Below are 19,873 nucleotides of genomic sequence, written 5' to 3' on the forward strand. Positions count from 1 at the left end.
ACTTGCATCAGAAATTGCAACTTCTCTACTTCCTTTTTTTTTTATTTGTTTTGTCACTTAGTGGAGAATTAACATAAGAGGTAACATTTTAAATATTAACACATGTTGAGCCTAACGGATTGAAATTGGCCGTGTCTCATGTCATTGATGCTTAATTATTGCTTTAATCCAACTGTGGGTAAAAATTTCTGTAGTATTACAAATTTTCCTTATTATTGTAATTATTAATTTAAATAAATTTACTGAAATTATACACTAGATTTTTAATTAAGATTCTTTCGGTGAAAAATAATTTAAGAATTATCAATGACAATTTAAATGAAAACATATTTCTGCCCGTATATAACACTAATGGATTTTAGGCTGTTTTTTCTTTTCTGTTTTTGGAGACCCGTATTTTTGACCTTTTTATCTCTGGATTTTTCTTTCGAATATACAGGAGTAACAATTACTTAAACGGATTTGTATTATTGATTTATCACAAAACATGTAGCAGTTGGGGTATTTACTGTTGGTATTGTGCATATTAATTTCTCTGAAAATTACTAAGAATAAGTAAGTCTAAAAAAAAGATGTATTACATATTTTGTTTAGGCATTTAGCTCGCAATGATATTTCATTATTCAGTTAAACAACTTTATAGGCGCATTGGCATATGCGTTAAAACTCATACTGTGTTTATCATGTCCGTCCGCATATAACAACCCGATTTCCAATGGACTTCTAAAATAGCTAAATATGGAATTTCATATTTAGCTCTTTTAGAAAGATTTTTGGAAAGTTATTTGTACCACCAGGCTGTTATATATCATCCAATTTTTCACGTTGCAGTTTTTTTTAAATAAATCATAAATGATGTCAGTGTTTTTATGTACTGTAAGTGTAATTAATTTTGAATTTTTATTCTTATGTGTTTGCATACCATCTGGCACAATTAGGTGTATCACCAGTGACAGGTATACTACAGGTTGAGAACCTATGACAAAGGCTATCCAAATATTGTATATGGATAGCAACTTCATGTTTCTTCCAGTGCGCTTAATAGGAGAATGAATAGGCAATGCAGCAGATCAGTAGAAAAGAAAGGTTCTCTGTCTTGGTTTACGCAAATGAAACGCGTTGCTTTTCGAGGAGGACTGTTTTGTTATCAGTTTATTAAATATATAAGTTACTGTTTAATTATTATATTAATCAGAACAGAAACTCGTTTTGTACTTAATTTATTTACAAAAATGTCTACATCTGAGAGACGTATTGCTACAGTGGAACCCAATTGGCAGAGGTAAACGGGACCGAAACTGTATCAGATACTATAAACCCAAAATGTTCACCTTTTCAGTTGATATTTGCGGTTTACTTTTTACTGTGCTCTAATTATTAATTAAAGTAGTTGAATAAAAACTTAATTTTTTCTAATAAGTTTTATTTATTTTTTAATTAAAGCAAACCATTTCAGTGTGCTTTAATTTCATCCGATTTTTTTTCCCTAAAACGTTGAGGTGAAATTGTCGATTATGAGTTCTTAATTCGTGGCATAAGAATATCAGAATCAATAAGAATTGTTGTGTAATATTTTTATGTATTAGTTGAATTTTTTTCAAATAATACATTTCATTTTGTTTTTGTTGCCAAATACTAGTTCTTCCAATTGACAGTTTGTGCAGGGCTATGCTCAGTTAAAAGAGCCTCAGTGAATAGAAGTCCGAATAATCGAAGTGCTGTCGTATTTATTAAATCATAGAAAATCTGTGGGATGTGTTACTTTTCAATTTTCATTAAAAATCAAGTAGTAAATAAATGAAGTAATATCAATTACTTTTATACATTATTAGTTAATTCATTAGTAATTAATTGGTAGCAAGATAATTATTTATTTACGTTTTAATTTTATTAATCACAGAAGCCAAAAAGTTCAATTAATTTAAAAAAAAACGGAAATGGAAAGCGCCTGAAATGTAATGTAATGCAATGCCTAACTTGTTAAAAATCAGTCACAAGTAGGTGCAGAAAATGTATTCAAAACATGATCGAGATCTCTCACTTTCCCCTACGCTCTAGCATAAGTAGCGTGTGTGTGTGTGTGTGTGTGTAAGTAAGTAAGAGAGAGAGATCAATGTCCTTTATAGCAACCAACTCAACTCATGCAATTTTGACTTTCATGCCGGTTTTACCTGATTAATTTTTCACGTTGCAATATCTTCAGAATACGAGAAGCCTCGGGAGAAAATTATCTTAATTACAGACATTTTTATTATTTAGTTTATGTCAGATTTATTATTGTTTTCAGAGACATGGCTCAATAAAAATTAACAGAAGATACGTATTGCCGATATGGGAAAGTATTTGGATGTTGTCAAGTCACGTTCCCATAGGATGGAGGGCCGGTGAGGAAGCAGTCTTAATAGTAGTTATATATCATCCGATTTTGAAGCCTGTTTTCTAAAAATAAAAAGAATTTTTATAGTTAATATAATGAAATTTATATTTCCTCTTGCTCTTCCGGCAGTATACGATGATGAATTAGTCACGTTCAGTTCGACGATGGACTTGTATGATGAATTAGGTCTGTTGAATTCGCTGATGATCTCGTAAGATATATTAGCCATAGGTATAATTGCAACATTAGGCCTTGCTGTTTCTTCGTTCCACTTGGAGATTTTAATCTTCCATCTCCGTCTACAGATTCTATTAAGAAAGAAACAATCAAAGATTAAACCCTTTAAATGTACTGCCTTACCTAATATCTCCATCACAAATAATCGAATGTTAGTTTATTTATGCACAAACATACACAAAGATTTTTATGATAATATTTACCCTACAGTTCTGTATGATAACGTCTACAAAGTCCTCTCCATCACAAAAGATAATGTGATACAAGCAGTTCAGAACACTGCATGCATTTTGTGGCTCGTTGCGTCTCCAGAGCAATTGTTTCTAAACTTTATGGACTGTACTTTATGGTTCTACTAAGTTAAAATTCTAATCTTAAGATAACGAAGATATTGGTCTTTTAGTATTAAACAAGATGCTTGGCTCCTAAAATAAATTTTTATTTTATTTGATAAAGGCACACCATCGGAACTGGATTCTTTAGCAGGGTGGCATGAAATGGTGATTCGAGGAATTATTTGTGCAATTTGTATTTGATCGTTACGGAGAATCTATCTCCGAGGGTGCTTGTAGGAGTTTTTGCCACCTGGCTCTCTGAAATTCTCTCTCTCTGAAAAGTGCCTTTGTTTCAGCCACTCAGCGCTGTTTCTCTCCTTTATCTGTACAGTCTAAGTACAGTACCCAAAAGTCTGTTTAAGCAACTGAAACTACTTAATCCTCTCGCAATCCCTTTCCAGAAAAGCAGTAGGAATTTTAGGTAATCGTGATCTCCTACACATTCCATTGAAACAATAGAAGTGGTTGGAACCGAGATTCCACGCCTTTTAATGGCATCTATCACAACGGCTAGGAAAACCCTATAATTTAAGTGGTGGGATGTAGGAGAGAGAGAGAGAGAGAGAGAGAGAGAGAGCGAACGCTGCTGAGAAATTCTCTCTTATGTGTAGTTTAATCATTTCTGCATATGCTAACTACTTGTATTAACACTGATTATAGTTAATCCATATCGCGTAACGGCTTAGCAAAAGCTCGTCTCTGTTAATGTTAATCCGGCCAAACAAATGGCTGAAGAATTTCGGCTTGTAAACTTAAAATATACAGTATATTATAGCTTTGTTAGCTCCAAACTGATTTATTTAGCACAGTTGTCGTTCTTAATTTTCAATTTTCTTCGCTCTTGTGGTCTAGAGATTTCCATTTAATTACTTTTATTTTATTTATTTATCTTAAAAAGAATAATAGCAAAGCTTAACTGTTTATTTATTTAAATAGACAACTCCATCCACTAATATATTCACAAACTAATGCTACAAGAGTTGGAAGACAGCGTTATAAATTGCATTCCAATATTTTATTTAATTTTGAATGAATACCAAGCTTGTTAGTCACTTTACCAATATATCCAAGATGGAAAAACTATTTCAGACTCATTCATGAATGCGTAATAAATTATAAAAAATAGAAATATTGTCAAATATTACTAAACGAAGTTACATCCACTCGAAAATTACCAGTTACTCAATTTGCACAAAACTAAACGTAGAAAACATAAGTACCGAGACTGTTCATTCAATTTAATTTATAACAGAACATTTCTTTTCCTTATCTAGAATTTAGCAGGAAGAAAAAGATTGTCTCAGAGTCATATAGTGTTTTTTTTTTATTATTTTTTTTTCATTACCAGTGTAAAACACTTGATTATTTTAAATTATAAAAAAAAAATCCAACACATATTGTCTTCACAGTATTCGCACTGATTTCATTTATTTTATTATATTTTAAATGCCGTTATGATATTATTGATTCTTTCGGAAATATGGTGAATACGCAAAAGTTTGGAAATATGTTGTAACTCAGATGCATACACAACTTTGTAATCACAAATTTGATTATAAATTAAAATATTATTCTGCCTACAAGCTACAATATTAGATTATTTCGAATTAACTTTTTTTTTCTTTGCCAGACCATACTGTTTCTATGTGGCCCGAAGGTTGTTTATAACTTTCAGCACCTGAACACACTTATAGGCACACGAAGAGACAACTGGTACAGTCACGCCTCTCTACTTTCGCTGCGGAAATCTCATCTTTGCGTAGAGATTGGCATTCAGCTGGTCTCTGAAGGATTTATTGAGCTCCATCTGCAACACGGAGGGCAGAATTTGTATCACCGTGCTCGAGGAGAGGAAGCGGCGGTGTCGGGCTTCGCAGTCATTCACGGATACCACTTACACAGACAATATAAGCTTATGGTTCGGAATGAAGGGTGTCCATAGACTTCTGGGATTGGTCCGTAGCTGACTACTTTGTGGGAGTTATTCTCGACTCTATTAACTGTGAATACCGTGTGAGCTTCGGCGGTCTCTGGAGATTCGGATATTCCGAGTTCCATCTCTGTGTCCGCACTAGAGATGGAACGATATAGAGCCCATCTACTGAAAAACTAGAACTACCACACAGTATCGTTTGAGGCATCATTATGTTCAGCTACAATGGCACTATCCTCTTTGAAAGTACAGTCAGGCCTTCCGCCATTTTAACATTATGTATTCAGCACTCGATAACAATTTCCTTAATTGAACATTTGATAGAAGCAATAATACGTATTTGGCACGTCACATTTACATTTCTTAGCTTTCTTTTATAATCAATACAGATAACCTTATGCTACTTTAAAAGAATGAGAAACAGCAACGCAATTTTAAACATAAAGGAAAACTGAAGACTTGTTGTCAACTAGAAAAGCAAGCATTCAGATTTTTATTACTTTAGCGATAACTTTTATTATACATATATAAAGATATACGAGGTTATATGTGAGCATGATATTTTATTTAAAGACTTGAAAAATTAACAGTTCACGATAAAAGAAAAAATACAGTACACACTTTTGAACTGACAGTAGTTTTAGCTTACGTGACTGCTAAATACGTATAATGATGGTATTCTTCAAGTGGTTGTCAACTCCTGTGACTGTGGTCCTGCCGGATTATAAACAGAACTTTTTTTTTTGTTTTATTTATGAACGAGTTAAAAATCTGATATCCTCAAGAGACGGCTGTGCAACCAGCAGGGCATGATTACATAGATGTAATCCAGATAGTAATAGGTATAATCGAAATTGCGAAAAATAATCAGGAAGCAGCAGTGCGTAGTTCGAAAATAGCATGGTGGGGAAACCTGACACCGCTGTTTTTTTTCTTACTTTTTTTTCTATAACTTATCTAGCATTTTTTGTAGTCACGAGGGGCAAAGAACTTTCAAGGCATACTTAGCATCGATTACACTATTTTTTACAGTGTTTATTTTAGAAAATAACTGTTCGTCAAAGCGAACAGCTCATTTCTAAGCAAACGTCCAATATAGAAGCATTGTTTTAATAGCTCTGAAAATATTTTGTTTAGTTAAATAAGACTTATATTCACAAATTTCAACTCGAGATTTCACTCCACCTTTTCCTTGCTTCTTCTTCGCACTAATTATTATTCTTCTAGCTATTTTATTCAGTGAAATTAATTAACAAATATCAGATTAACATTTTTATTGGTTGGTAAATAAATAAATAAATATTCTTCGATAATCTCCGTATTAACTGCAGTTTATCTGCACTTCATCCAGGGTTCTCGACCATCCCGATTTCAGAATGACAGTCCTGATTTACAAATGCAAATTACGCTTTGCGTTTTATGTTAAAAAAAAAAAAACATATTACGAAAATCCCGTTTTTTCAGCCTTTATTGATTAATACATCATTTCTTAATTTAATTAAATTAACTAATTCATTTTGTCAGTTCCACATTGTATACCATGACTGAGCGGACCTTTAATTTGATGAAGCTATAGCGAATTAAAAGAAATAGGTTGACTCGTAATGCATTACATGTGAAATTAATGGTGAAACATAATATTTATTTTACTTTTGAATATATTTCAACGCGCTTAATATGAAAACAAAAACATGCTTAAAAATTAAATGAAATAAAAATTAATTAGGCAATAGGCGTCAATTTTTACATTATTATAAGGTTTTCAGAACAAGAGGAGAAGTACCATCAGAACCTGGCGTTTCCTTGTCAACATAGTCGTTCAAAATTCTTCTGACATCCTTTTGATGATAGACCACAGGAGGCATTGAATGGAGAGTACTGGAAATGGTAGGAGGTGTTTTACCAAGACCATCAATACACGATTAGAATAAAAGTGGGATGGTAGAAGGTAGCTTTATCTTTGGGTGAGGACAATAAAACCATCTGGTTTTGACATAGGTGGAAATAGAGATGGGCAAAAGTTTAGGCCAATAGCTTTGGCAAGAGACCAGAATGCTTGACTACTGTTTGGACAAGAAGCAAGTTTTCTACTCTTAGCTTTTTCAAAGTTTAGTTTTGGACTGATTAATAGCTGCTTTACAATTCTTGCGAGCTTTGGTGTAGCCAGAAAATGAACCTGGAGATTTAAATGCAAGACAATTGCGATATGCAACATTCTTATCTTGAACAGCTTTAGCACATTTATTGGAAAACCGTGTTTTATATAAAGACAAGATTTTAAGGTGGAATGTGGAATAAAGGATTTCATGCCTACAATAATAATTTCACTGACTCAATCTGAACAAACGCTGACATCAGAAGATTTGAAAGAGTAATCCGACCGAAGAAAAGAAAAAAGAAATCTCGAAGGTCATCCCATTTAGCATTTTTGTAATGCCAAACAACACGAGGTTGAGAGTGGCCACTAGAGAAAGGCTCCATTGGAGAAGAGACCATCACCAAGTTGTGATCTGAGATGCCTAGAGGACCATTCACCTCAACCGTGTAGTTAGAAGAGTCGTTTGTAAGAAAAAGATCAAGCTTGTTGGCTGTGTGGTTAGAATTGTCTGGTATTCTGGTAGGTAAATGAACAATCTGTGCGAGGTCATTAGTAATTGCAAAAGCCTCAGCATCTAGATTAGCTGATTCCGTGTGACGAAAACGGAAGTCAGGTGGAGTTGTGGGCATTAAAATCACCAAGGAAATTTACCTGACTGTTAGAAGTTGGACTGGAAAAGTCAAGTTTCAAAGTATTCCAATTGATTAGTGGAGTTGGGAGAACGACAGAGGCAACAGATGAATTTTACAGAATTGGGTAGAGATGATTTAAGCCAGAGAAGATCGAAGAGAGAAGATTCCAAATTACTAAGTCTCTGACGGGGAATATCAGAGCAAGCATACGCACAAGTACTTAACACGAATAATTAGGACAACTGAGATGAACAGTGGTTGAATCAACCGATAATTGGGATTCTGTCGGAAAAAAGTACGTGGGGTTTGGCAGACTGTAAGTGGAAATGGACTTTATTAAGATTGGAACTGAGACCACGTATTTGTGAAATGAACAAGGAAATGTTTGGAAGGTTGAGGTCTTTTTGCAGATAAGTTTGTTCTATTAGTTTCACAATTTATGATGTAGTCAGTAGTAAGAAAAGATGGGGAAGATGTTGTGTGAAGTAATGAAATTTTTGGATGTGGCGTACACACTGCAAGCATATACCCAGCTCCTTGGCATAACCTAACCTCAAAAAAGTCCCCCCCCCCATAGACACTACTCGCACACCCTCCAGTTACTATCTGGCAGAGTGGAGGCAGCGAGATTATGCCATGATGTCCATCATAGCCGCATGATCGAAGAGATGATGGGGGGGGGAGTTCTCGGAGCTTTGCTCTGGAGGTTAAACATGGGTTCCACCACTTCAAGCGCCGACCGGGCTAGCCGGGTGGGTAAAGTACCTGCCTAGCAACCCAAAGGTCGCGGGTTCGAATCCCGCCTCGGTCTTGGATCAAAGTACTGCAAAAACCTTGGGAGGTGCATTATGGCCACAGAAGCCGATGCGCCAACAACTACCAAAAAAACCCACTTCAAGCTTCCAATAAGCAAAGTGGTGGTATTGCACCGTTGATGAAAGCTATATACCACCTAGTATTGCCTGGTGACACAGAGGGGCAGCATTCCTCCGTGTGTTGTGGGCACCATACCTCGATCCCTGCTTACGTTGTTTCGCACCTGGGGGTTATATCCAGGGGTGTTAACAGTCCGGCACAAGCAGAGGATTTGGCTGGCACAGACTGACGGACGTCATCGAAATTCGACCCACTTGCGTATCACCTGAATATCAGTTCCATCAGCGTTTGACACCCAGGTAACAAGACCAGCTTTACATATACATGAGAGAACATCTGTGACAGCCTAAAGGACCTAAATCCTATATGATTCAGAGTTATATACTATATTCATAGTATATACATTATGTACAGTACATTCACAATTCCTGTATGGATTTTTCATTGCTGTCCTATCCTTTATTGATGCAGAATGTACGATCCACATAGCATGAAATACCCTGTATAGTTTAATAGTCCCTAATATGTCTTACCGTATAGTAGAAACTGTATGGCCTATGGAATAAGTTACTAACCTTCAGGACCAACTTGTTCACTCTATATATTTAGCATCCACTGGATTTCATCATGAGTAAACGCTATGGTGTTAGAACGCTGGCAACTGAACACAAAGAAGGATAAGATAGTCCTCAGTTTTACTAATTTATGTCATAGGCAATGTAGCTTTTCTGTAATAAATAATGAAAGTTTTACCATTATACCGTGTGGTTACTTAACGCATCGCTGGTTTGTTATTCCCAATTCACGTGCTGTGCTTATAGAGGCCTATGGAATAAGTTACTAACCTTCAGGACAGTGATGCCGGAGCACTGCCCCTTGAAGTCGGCTTTCATACAGGGTCTCGTATTTTAAGCAAGTGGCCTTTCTTTGATGCTATTTGTTTAAGCAAATAACGCAATGTACACGTTGCATTATAGTTCAGTCTCTTTCGATTATCAAATAACGTACTTCAACTTTAAAAAAAAAACGTCTCGCTGTATTCAATAAGTGTTTACCAAACCTCAACATGCGACGCTCACGTGATGGGTAGCTATGAGATAGGAGAGCTGAACCTGTACACACTGGACATGGGTTAACTTACTGACATGATATTTTGTGTGAAGTTCTACAATAATATTCTATAGAGCTATAGCGCTGACATTTTTAAAAGGATCACACCAGTTGTTCCAGATTTATCACAAAGTTTCAGTACGGATATGAAATCAGAATTGGTCCCAAAATCTCTATAGTGACCAACAAAACGTGATGAAACTTAATGTCTATCTGAATTTTCTTTTTATAATGATGCTGCATTAAGAGAAACAAATACCAACGGCAGCTAGTGAACTTCTTGAAATTCATTAAAAGAAACAAGAGCAATGGCACCTAGTGAACTTCAAGTTCACTAGCTGCCATTGCTATTTGTTTGAATAGCCTCTATACTCTGAAAGTAAATAATACAGGTAAGCTCTCATTACGCTTTCTTGCTGTTACTTCCAAAATTTGCATCGAAAGAACAAAATCCTATATCACCGTGCGTAGTTTTCCAATGCGTAACCTAATCACAATTCCTTCTTTGCCAGAAAGTGATTCACCAGTGCACTATTGCACGCTTACCAAACTAAAAACAAAGAAGAAAAAAAAAAGAAAAGAAAGAAAAACTAATTTTTTTGGATTGCTTACCGAAAGACCGTTAAATATAAAAATGCTAATTTAGTGTCACCCGTCCATCCATTAGGCACTGGGACTGTTGCATTACAGTCTTACTCCCGTGTGCTGATCGCTCGCGTGCTACTATTTAGAGCGCGGTGCGGCCTTTCGGTGCCACGTGACACTCACTGAACGCCGAACGGCATTAGAACTAAAGTCGTGGTTTAAACTTGACAGGAAATGTGTCTTCTTGGCTGTTTACCTTTGTGATTAGACTTGTGAGGAAATGAAGGCAGTGGGAAGAGGGGGGGGGGAATCGAGGTTAGAGGGAGTAGGTGGTCAGCCTCGGTTACCATGGGAGATTAGAGCAACGGATCATGATTACGGACTAGGAAAAGTATCTTGTTAGCTTTCGGCGATATCGTGGCGATTTTAGATTGGCAGTTAGAGTTCGTGCTGGACCAAAGAGGAAATGCAGCCAGATGAACCTTTTTTGTTTTTTTATCTTAACTTCGAAGTTTAAGCTTTTTTTACCATTTTTTTTCCTGTTAATTAGAAAAGAATTTCGAGAAAGGTTGTAATGATATTCCACAGGAATTTCATCATGGTTCACAACAAGTAACTTTAAAATAATAAAAAGAAAGGTATTTGAGATTTTATTTATAAAAATTGATGGGTTATTTCTTTTACGAGTATCTAAAAGAATCAAGAAAACACCGAGAAAAGAAGTAATTCTTTCCTTATTCAAAACTGAAGAATTTTGAACAAGGAAAGAAAAATTAAAATTGAAAATCTGGATATCAGACGATTGGATTGAATAAGCGTGATTAAATGAAGTAAAAATTTTCTTTTAAAAACGTTAAAGTTTCTAATAGTGTATACTCCATAAAAAATATAACACCGGCTGTACAATTTGTCAGAAGTGATGACATTGAACTAACTTGTGTTCATACAATTCGTTAATAATTATATAATTAAACATATAACTGACAACAGGGATTGGAACAAAACACACTATTGTATACAGGTCGAGTCTAAAACAACTGTAGATTGTTCAAATTAATAGAAGTTTGGATATTTTTACACACATTTTGGATATTATCAGAAACTTACGTGTATGCCAAGTAGAACATTCAGTTCAGTTAAATTATTAATACAAAAATTCGTACCGGTTTCCTACATAGTTGAATGAATGTAATTTGTGTGATTGAACCTCATTGGCATGTTTCACCAGTAAAGTAAGTTTCAGACAGTTTAAAACTTGTTTAGCTTAGGCTGGTTACCAATCGGCATTGTGCCAGCACTCGCTAAGCCTGGCTTAAGCCAATTATATTCGTATAATAGTAGTAGTAGTAGTAGTAGTCGCATGTGATGCAAGAAAGCAAGTGTATGAGCTTATGCAGCATCAGCCAAAAAAAAATATATATATATATAATATACACTCACTGGAAAGATTAGAGTATTCAGCATTTAGTAGAGCCACCTTTTTCCATAACGTACTTTTGCATAACGTACTTTTAATTATCTGTTGACATCATTTGCAAAAGGTTTCTAATTTTTTATCCAGTGAAATTTCTTATCAGCATCTACACCTCAGTGTGCAGAAGTTGATAAGAAATTTTGAGGTAATTCACTTGTGGTGCAATAGCTGATACATTTCTGTACTGCGGATTTTTTAAATAACGGCTTCAACAATTTCCTTTCGATCACATACAACACGGACTTCCATATTTCTCTCCTTTAAAACTTAAGAATGGTTTTACTCGATTGTCTTTAAGAAAGAATATGTCAGCTTTAAAATGTTAAAGGTTCATGGTTCAGGCTGCTGTGCGTTGTTGATTTTTATAGTAAAGTTTTACAATAAAAGTAATTTCATTTAATATTATTGTCATCAGAAATTCACTTTTTCGCAATCAGTTGGTTCTCATTTGATTTTTATATATAACCACAGAGGCTCACATCTGGTGAGTATGGGCTTGGCACACCCAGGGTCCTGAGCTGAATATCATCATTCTTCTTTGTCTTGGTGATTCCCTACTATTTCTCTCTCTCTCTCTCTCTCTCTCTCTCTCTCTCTCTCTCTCTCTCTCTCTCTCTCTCTCTCTCTCTCTCTCTCTCTCGGGGGATTCAGAAAAAATTTTTTTTTGCCTGGTGCAGCATAAGCCTCAGGTTTCCTTGCACCATATGACTAATGATAATATAATAATAATAATAATAATATGACAGCTTGTTGTCTTTTCCATAATCTAAATACCATTCCTTGGGCGGCATGGCTCTGTTGTTTGAAGGTAATAAAGCACTCAAACCTATGTTGGTATTATTATGTTTATTTCCGAATTGGAAATAGTACATAATGGAGTCAAACATTTGAGGTAGTTTCTTACCAGTTCTTCAGTGACAGCTGTCTTTTCAATATCACACGAACAAAGTTATTGTGACTTTGTTCTGTGATCTTTTTTGACGGTGATATTGGAAGAACAGCTGTCACTGAAGAAATGGTTAGGAAATACCACGAAACGTTTGACTCCATTATGTACATACTTCCAATTCGGAAATAAACATAATAATACCAACGTTGGTTTGAGTATTTTATTATCTTCAAATAAATATCATTACGTTCAGTAGTTTTTTTATTTTTATTATTATTATTTGATGAATGGTTTGCCTTTTACGCTTGCTCACTCCCTGGGTGATCAAGTATACAAATGAAATATTACACTACAAAAAAATGAAATACTACAGAGAAGGGAATATTCTTCTATACATCTTACTTCCTACTATACTTCCTACAGTACAAGCCCTACTAATGATCGGAGTTGACCTGCAGAAATTCGCTTCTGATCGCAATTACAGGCGCTCGTTGGCCGAACTTGTTCCCCTTTTGTTTGGCCCCTGATGTCGACTCATACTGATATCTCCATCTGCTATCTCCTATGAGGCGCATAACGGCACGTCGCAGGCAAATCAACGAACTGTCTCACAAGAAAATGCAATACCGAACATCAATTTGGCACTGTGAAATATTCTGACTTGTGTGAATATGCTTAAATATGTGCTTTGTACATATGAACGTGCACATACCTTGGTGTACTGTCTGCCTCACAACTGTGTACATATTCATATCTATTGAATGGCTAATGCTACGTTTTTAATTGTTATGTAATCTTTTATACTGCACAAATTTTTATACTGTACATATTTTTATATTACCCTATATCATTGTCAAGCCCCTGGCCTCCTGGCTGTGGCGGGCACATTATTGTATCTGTATCTTTACTGTACAATAAAGATTTTCTTTCTCTATCTTTCAATTCTGGATTCAGCCTTATAGAGATCGCTTGTATATGTGTAGCTTTTTTGTCAACGTATTAAACACATAAATATTATATTTATAATATATATTATATACGAATATAAATAATATTTAAAACAATTTTTTTTTCTATTTTAGAGAGTATACTGTATTGTTGTAATAAGAATAAGTAGAACAGGAACAAGGCCCCAAGATAAAGGAACAAAAGGTAATATTGTTATGATATATTCAGGTACTAATGGTTATTAAACATTGATAATCTGAAGTCTTAGATTGAAGTTAGAAGTGGAGAAAAAGTTAGGACTTAATATGATTGTGTCTGGAATTTTAGCCAGGCATACATATTTTATAACAGAAGGCGATAAAATTAATGATAATTACTCTATGAAATAAATTAGGTCGGTGTTATGAATTGCAGTGCTTCTCTGTATATTGCGAAATATTTTCTGGTCATAGTACAATCATTATATCCCTCCCCATCAGTCAGATGCGACACTTATCTGAATAAAGCAACAAAATTATGTGGCCACAAAGGAACTGGATACAAAAACTAATTTTCATATAATATACTTGGATTTCAGGAAAGCTTTTGACACTGTTGCGCATAAAGACTGTTGTACAAATTGGAGCAGTGTGGCATTAAGGGTATGTTGCTGCCATGGATAAAGGTATGGTTGAGCGGAAGAAGACAGAGAGTGGTAATCAGTGTGTGTGTGTGTGTGTGTGTGTTATGGGGGTTTAAGCGCATAAGCTGCTGTGGCTATAATGCGCCTATTCACAGGAAAATGCTAAAAACAAAATTTATGCGTAACCACTTGGTTTTGTTTACAGAGATATTTTTGAATTTATCATATAGTCCAATTATTTTCAGATAAGAGAAAAACTCTTTGATGTTTGCATCATCTCCAATAATATGTTGTAATGCCATTGGTTCTGGTAGATTTCTCATGGAAAACAGGACGGATGCCCTGTCCTCGTGATAGTGAGTGCAGTCAATCAGAATATGTTTGACTGTTAAATTTTTTGAACAGTGTGGACAGGAGAAGATAACTGTATTAGAAGATTTTCAAGGTCTTGGTAAGAGAAGTATGACTTGGTGGGAGATAGATTGATACTAGTGTGAACGCAATCTGGGCTATCAAACGTACGGCAACAACTTCAGTTTCAGTTTGCAAAACAATTTGTTTGGTCGGGATCTTTGTATTGACCAAAATGGCCACGCCCAACGGGTGGCATTTTAAGTATTACGATCTTGTCGATAGATCGAATAGTTCTTTATTTTAGTAGAAATTTCAGTCGTTAGTTAGGTTTCTTGTAGACAGAAACCAACTGGAGAGTAGCGGTTAATTAAGACTTGAATATCATTAAGGTTGCTACGATATCCTCTACAATTCCATTGTAGAATGTAAGGCATTACTGATGTTTAGTGGAAGAAGCTGTATCTTATGTTTCTTTAATGTGGCTGGCTTATGGCGTTCAGGCTTTGGTTTGTCTTTTTTTGAGAAGAATGGCCGACCAGTGTCCATATCTTCTTCCACATATATTTATAGGATTGGGTCTTGTCTGGATGAGTCAGTTGTATCCATAGACTTTTCTTGGATTGAATATTCTTTTTTGAATTTGATCTTCGATTATTCGATGCAGAAGCAATCACTGAAGGAGGAGACGGAGATGTAGCTGGTATTGTAAGTGCAGTATTACTTACCTGGTTGAACTGTTTAGGGATATTGGGCTATTGCTTAGAGAGAACAGTCCGAGCCCAGTCAGATATTGAAGTGTTTGAAGTGACTGTAACCTCAGTTTGGGTGGCTACTGATTGATATTTTTTCGCAACATTGGAGTATGTACGTTTAGTAATACTTGGAGCAATAAATTTCCTTGCTTCTTGAAAACTTACTTTATTTTCAGTTTTATATTTTACAATTTTTCTTTTCAGTCGGATATAATACCATTAGATGTATTTAGGGTTGTATGGGGAGAAACTTTTACTGGAATTCCAGCAAATTTTATAAGTTTTGGCAGTTTCTCTAAATGTTTACGGTTCATTGTTTCCACTAGTAGGTCCCCTGATTGCAGTCTCTTGACGTCTTAGAAGATCCTGCCAGACTTTCCAGGTGTTTCTGAATAAGGAACGGAGACAGCTAACTGAGAGGCTGATCTGCAAGAGAGTGCATTATGAGGAATGCAGTAAAATCTGTCGCTGACGAAGTGGTTTTTAACCTCTTGGGTTGCGACATGTTATGGTCCATATGTTATGGTCAACTCTGGCCGAGAGCTTGTCCGCTCTAGAGGCGGAAACACATTTTGATCCATATTTGCTCCTTTTTGCCCTTGGCAGATTAGCTGTTCTGCCAAGGTTTTCGGCCCCGCCACGGGGAGGCAGGAGCAGTTCCTGGTGTGACCAAGCTTAAAGTAGTAAATGTTAGTAACAGAAGTAAGAAAAATAAAGAAATATGGTGTTTCTTTCTTGCTCTGTACAAGAACTTTTATAACAGGAGCTGTTATTAAATAAATACATTTCTTAGGATAGGAACTTAAAAGAACTATAAATCGCTTTTAGATAATCGCGCTTTAAGCACAGAGAAAACGCTCGATCACAATCGCTTGGCACCCTGGGCCTGGTAATCAATGGACACTGCATTTTGTGGACTAATGCTATTAGTGGAGTCTCCCAGGATTCAGTGTTAAGCCCATTGTAGTTTTCTGTATTTATTAATGATATTATTGAAGGCATATCAGGCTTAATGTCCAAGTTTGCAGATGATATAAAGGTTTGCAGGGTGGCTTATGACAGGAATCACGGTATGCTACTTCAACAGGATCTAGAAAAGTTAGGCAAATAAGCTGAGAAATGGCAATTGAAGTCTAACATTGAGAAATACAAAGTACTGTATATGGGTAGCAGTAACCCCAGAGTAACGTAACGTAACGTATCAATTATGTGGTACTACACAGTTTGTATGTGTAGGGTAGTTGAAAATGAAAAAATCTGGAGGTAGTTGTGCAATCGGTTATGAAGTTATCTCTCTCTGTAGAAACATACTTTGAATTGGTGTCTTCATGTCTAAAGCCACACCTGTCTTTTAAATTAAAATGTAATGATAAAAGTTGCTCAAGCATAACTAACAAGCATTATTTCTTATGAAAAATAAAAAAATTTCTTATGAATTTTGAAAAAGTTATCTTTCTCGCTATAATTACCATAATAAACTCATTGTAGTGAGCTGTTTTCTTTTCTGTTTTTTTTTTTTTTTAACTTCTTGATTAAACCTGCTATATCTCAAGGCTCCAGTTTACAATCTCTATTGGTTGAAAGTACTGTTTTCTCTCACCCTGTCTCTCCGTGACCTCTCTGCGGCACGTGCCATATGATTCCTGGTAATTCAATCTGGTCGTGAAATATTCATCTGAAATGTGCCTTAGGGAGACTGCAGCCGGAGTTATCACGGCCAGTTATCCGACTGACAAGCGGGGAGGTTTAGATCCTGAGATTTAAAACGGCGGAGTATGTAGAAGACCACTAGCATCCTGACATCCTCACACCCTCCTCTCGGGAGGAGTGAATGATGACCTCAATATACGTTGAAGTAGAGAAACACGTGAATAATGACGTGGCTGATAAATTTGGATGTTGACTTTTTTCCTCCACAGAGATAGAAGCTAGCGCCGATACCTTTGTTCATGCTCAATTTTCTTTCGGTCGCTGCATATCAAATAGGATGATGTCTGTTGTCTCTTCCAGCATGCTGATAGTGTGGTGATTGTCGACGATTTCCATGAGAGAATATTACTCCCCCCTCCTCCTCCTTCTCTCCCTGTCTAATTATTTAAAATACACTGAAGCATTATTCTCTTAATATCGATTAAAGATATTTTATCTTTTTGACATATACTGAGACACACGAGACAGTTGAGATAGTGAGCTCAAACGGATATAATGGTCAAAACAAATTGTTTGACCACTTATACTTTAAGAACAGTTTGCTCATCGTTTTAAAAAATGAAACAGTGATGTCTTGTGCTTTCTAGCTGTCCTTTAAAATAGTTGCGTGTACATACTTAAGATCGTTTCTTTTTTCTCGAGATGGAGTTTCATCATTTGTACAGATTTCAGATTAGTGAATTTGAATTGAAAATCGAACCTAAAAACAAATCATACAGGTCGAGCACTTTGATTCCATTAAGGAAAAATGAACTGCGCTTTACGGTTCCAGAAACACTTGTTTGCAATAAGTATGCAGAGAAATAAGCATGATTCTTGGTTCACTGGAAAAAATTAGAAGGAATGCAAATTATTCCAAAATGCAAATTAAATTGTTACAAATAATCGGCCTAATTAAAATTTATTTGTTATATTAATTCTAATCAAACTAGACAATGATTTGGCATTTCCTACGATATGGACAAAACATCTTTCGACAATTTGAAAAATTAGATAAGAATTGGCAGATATTTCAAATATCACATGAACGATCGATCAAGTATGTTCAAAGATGCGTGGCAGTGTGTCAACTGTTTTGGCATCTGTCCCTATTGCTCCATGTGATCTAACCATGTTATTTCTCCGTATCAGTTTAGTCTGCACGATACATTATCCTCTACCACTCGTTTGAAGAGGTCTGGATTCGATTGCCGTCGATAACTGGAAGAATTTATAAAGTTCTTTTCATTATCTGGGCTGTAGTTAGCCGATCTCAGGCCGAGGGGGGGGGATTTCCCCCCTGAATTATTCCAGGTTATCAACTTTCGCAACATGCAAATCATTTCATGAATTGCATGTTGCGCGATAAACTCCGGTGCCAGGTTAATCAGTTATTTGTTTGGAATACTAGGTTTAGTTTAGTTTTAGCAAATGCGCAAAAATCCTCCGACATTCAATAGTTTTCCCATGAAATTAACTCTCTTTATAATGTAAATAGTCATTATAAAGATAAATAGAAATATTCTTCTAATCATTAACCTCATCTCTCATGGGATTCATGCCCTCAACATCGATAAAGGCATTCTTCACTTAAGGAATCAAGTAATAATGAATAACCAACAAATTAACACTCCTGAATATCAACCTGAAACGCCTCAAATATATATTTCCAGCAAAGACTTGATTTTTTTAATATTTTGAACGGAGACCTCTAGTTTTCAAAGAATTTCGTCTACCTCAATATACCTTAATTTTTAGCAAATACTATAATGGATGAAAAAATTTTAATAAGACCGTGAATAATTCATTGACAAAAGACCGCTTATGAACTTCCTTCCTTTTTGATGGCAGCTACAGTCAAAAAGGAAGTTTCTTGCATTGCTATGCTATTTTAATACTAATATTACTAATATTAATTAGGTGACATTTGATGATATTTTGGAAAATATTGGATTTTTATGTAAAACATTTTTAATTAAAAAGGCGAACATAGGAGACAAAGTTTTTTCGAATTAATTAACGTGAAATAGAGTTGATGGATTCTCTCTCTCTCTCTCTCATCCAATGCCAATCATTATTAGCCTCTTTAATTTTCTGCCATGTTAAATTTCAGAACTTTCAAACATGCGCTGAATGAAAAAATATTTTTTTTTTTGTTTTACATGTTAGCCTCTAATTGTACCTTCTGTTCTGAGCTGGACATCATAGTTTTTAAACGTCGAAGTAAACTAAAATAAATACATATGCGTCTCATATCTGGATATGGCATAATTTCCACGAAATCTGTGATCATGAAGTTAAATACCGGAAACATTATGTGTGTTTTGCTCTGAAAATGGAATACTTAACTGCAGGAATTACAGCATTTTCTAGCACGATGAACCATCATCTCGTTGGAGCCTCACTATCAGATAATTTTCAGCAGCACATAATCTTTAAAGCGATAAAAAGGTCGACCAGTTTTCATTCTCTCTTTTGGGCTTTTTCATATAGAAATTGAAAACACGGAAGCTTAGAAGAAGCGCATGAGCGATGCATTTGTTAAGGTCGTACCTGAAATATTAGAATCCACTTAAGAAGAGATCGATATTGTCTGGACAGTTTAAAGTCCAGGAAAGGACATTACGTGATTTCAATCCATACAGTAAATTATATACTATATATAATAATCATAAATGACACTATAACACCACGTGAAATTATTAACAAAATAGGTTTTATTAAACTCATGTGGAATATAAGTCTACACTAAATTGTTAGCAGGTGGCATTTCAGGATTCTTATAACAGGTTTGGCAGATTTTTCAAATGGTAAGAATTGTTAGCAAGTGACGTGTCAGGATTCATATGATGTGGTTCGGTAAGAATTCTGAAACATCACCTGCTAACAATTTAGTGCACAAACTCAACAAGTTCCAGGGCAAAGTAGCCTTCTAGTCTATTAGTATCAGTGAGAGAAGGTC

General features: G+C 35.4%; 1 protein-coding gene across 2 annotated transcripts in view; it reads left to right on the top strand.

The window, feature by feature from the left end:
• Positions 1-19,873, top strand: part of LOC150077208 (solute carrier organic anion transporter family member 4A1-like) — a 748,389-nt gene that overhangs the window by 35,562 nt on the left and 692,954 nt on the right. Inside the window, exon 2 of one of the 2 annotated variants that reach the window (XM_090386038.1) lies at positions 13,629-13,698. The exons of the other annotated variant lie outside the window; for it this stretch is intronic. The gene's annotated coding sequence lies outside the window, so the exon portion shown is untranslated. The remainder of the gene's footprint in view (positions 1-13,628; positions 13,699-19,873) is intronic. 2 annotated transcript variants of the gene reach the window in all.

This window comes from Mastigoproctus giganteus, chromosome 12, assembly GCF_048544385.1.
Source record: "Mastigoproctus giganteus isolate SK-2022 chromosome 12, ASM4854438v1, whole genome shotgun sequence".
Taxonomy (NCBI): Eukaryota; Metazoa; Arthropoda; class Arachnida; order Uropygi; family Thelyphonidae; genus Mastigoproctus; species Mastigoproctus giganteus.